The sequence below is a fragment of the Notechis scutatus genome, chromosome Z, assembly GCF_049901735.1.
Source record: "Notechis scutatus isolate UNSWTSFEM ecotype Mainland chromosome Z, rNotScu1.2, whole genome shotgun sequence".
Classification (NCBI taxonomy): Eukaryota; Metazoa; Chordata; class Lepidosauria; order Squamata; family Elapidae; genus Notechis; species Notechis scutatus.
Window position 1 is genome coordinate 28,103,281 of NC_142025.1, and position 2,522 is coordinate 28,105,802.

At 38.5% G+C, this 2,522-nt stretch overlaps 1 protein-coding gene across 1 annotated transcript in view; it reads right to left on the reverse strand.

Moving 5' to 3' along the window:
• KAT2B (lysine acetyltransferase 2B) overlaps window positions 1–429 on the reverse strand; it is a 97,127-nt gene extending 96,698 nt beyond the window's left edge. Inside the window, exon 1 of the mRNA XM_087945066.1 lies at window positions 193–429. The gene's annotated coding sequence lies outside the window, so the exon portion shown is untranslated. The remainder of the gene's footprint in view (window positions 1–192) is intronic.
• Between the last annotated feature and the right edge of the window lie 2,093 nt (window positions 430–2,522).

Genomic DNA, 2,522 nt, shown 5'->3' on the forward strand with positions numbered 1-2,522 from the left:
AAAGATCGTATTTCGGAGGACGGGGCTATGATGGCAGGGTGGAATGGTTGGGTTGGCGAAAGCCCATCTGCTACAGAATCCAGGATTCTCCAATATGTCAGGAAATTTAAGTCTCCTGGGATCGGGAAGACGAGGACTTTAGATGTGCCGTGACACACCAGCTTATGCTTTAATAAATCTCTGGCACTCTACCTTGTCACAGAAATCGTGAGCGCGGGCGCGCGCACTGATGTTTGCTGCGTAAAGCTACCACTCGGAGGCGAAAGTGAGAAGTTCCCTCCGTACGTGCCACTTCCTCAAAAGGTAGAGAAAGGGGCGATCCTGGCCCACAGCAGACTTAAAGGGCCTCTGGAGCGCTGCACGGAGGCCTTTGAATGATAACAGCTGCCTCGCGCTTGTTTCCACCCTTGGGTGCGCGCCAAGCACTGTAGTGGTGACAGTCAAACATGCGCTCCCGCCTACATAAGTTACCTCGCGGCCTTTCCCTTGCTTCCAAAGAGCACAGAGCAGTCTTTAGGATAAAAGAAAGTTCACGGTTCGCCCATTCCTTCATACATTGATTTCTGAAAAAGTTGTTGGGTTAGAAAGCAAGTTGGCAGACCTATTGAAAGTAAATGCTGAAGAGGCATCTTTCAACTGCCATTGCTACCTTGGCTTGGATTAAAGAAGTTAAACTGGTTAAAACAGCAGGAAGGAAAAAGTAGCTAGCAATGGAAAACCTCTTTACTTCGCCTTCTTCCCTACCAACTTTTTTTAAAACCTCAAGAAAGAGAGATGAGATATATGTTGGAGAAAACCAGCACTCTGGCTAACAAACTTAGCCATTCACTGAAATGATTTGCTGGAGAAGATGGCATTAAGATGAACTAAACTACAGTAACTTGTTCGTTGATTATCTATTTCACGGACTTTTTGCTTCATTATTTTCTATTGCCCCTTTGCCCTACCAGTGATACATATTCTGCCCAGATGATAATCCATGCGGTAATAAACAATTGTTCCATAGTGATTTATCTTAAAACAGTCTTTAAAGGGCTCCAGGACTTTACAATAGTTGAAAACTGATCTAGAGTAAGATGGCCTTTTAAGTCATTTTAGAATAGGAGGGCTGTATGTTTTTTAAATTAGATGTTTAGTTTTACAGGTTCATTTCTGTATGTTTTACATGTTTATTTTACATGTAAACTTCAACAAAGTTTACATTAAAAAAAATCAGGGCCATAGAAAAAATATGTCTCTTATTGTTTACTTAAAGATTTATATACCATATTTTAACATTTCCAAGGCAATTACTTTCAAATACTATCAAACATCTTTTCATGTGAGACCAAAATATTTTGATACTTATCAAATTTCTTTAGGAAAAAATAATCCTAAATGATGGTACAACTTAAAAGCTCTTTTTTGAATTGTTACCTACTTCGTCTCAAATGACAAAAGACAGTTTGCTGCCATAGCAAATATTCCTAAATGTGAATTCCAGCCCTTTCAATTGCATGTTAAGACACTGAGCTACAAATCAGGAGATTGTAATTCTAGTCCTGTTTTAGGAATAAAACCAGCTGGATCACTTTGGGCCAGTCATTCATTCTCAGCCCTTGCAAGAAGAAAGCTAGGGCAAACCAAAAATTTTGCCAACAAAATGTTAGGAATTAGTTCAGGCAGTCAGTAGGAGTTGAGGGTGATTCAAAGGCAACCATTTCAACTCTTGGTGTAATCAGTTCAAAAAGGACCAGTCATAACCTCATGCGCTATGTTATATCTACAGAGGGCTTTGCTGTGATCTAATATAAAATACCTAGTGTGAATACCAATCTTAATCTTACTCATTTCTGCATCTTTTTGCCACCTTTTTTTTTTGAAAGAGGATCAACAAGCTCTAAGTGGCTAATATGGTGCTTAATTTTTCCCCACAATAACTGAGAAAGAGATAGTGTGTGTTCAAGTCCATACTGTATTGACTCCTGGCAAATGCCTGGACAGAAAGTGAGAGGCTCAAATCACTTTGAAAACCATGATTGAACATGGACTTCAACCTTTTTCCAGCCTAAATCCAACACTTAATCAGTACATTTGGCAGTTGTAAGCAGTTTCACATCCCACTAATGGCAATAGATCTTGAAGACTGGTTTAAACTGGATGTAACAGTCTATTAACACAAATACTTCCTTAATAGTGACCAGATTGCTGCAATATGCTGATACTGAAAATCAAGACAAACCAAATTAATGGATGGATTTTATTTCTAAGCTTTCATTTTTTGTGCATTTAGCAGCAGAATCTGTTCATGAAACAATATAGCTTAAGGTACTAGCTAATGATACCTCCATTAAGTTCAAATGTTAAAGCTATTTCTTGATTTTGATTTGTCTAAGAGAAACAAAAATGCAGAAGCCCATAAAACAGGAAGCACCAATTTTACCCTTGCTACATAATACAAATCAGAACAATATCTCAGTGACTAAGGATACCGTTACTATAGTAATAATTGTAAACACTGGACTTAACTACTAGTCCAGTAT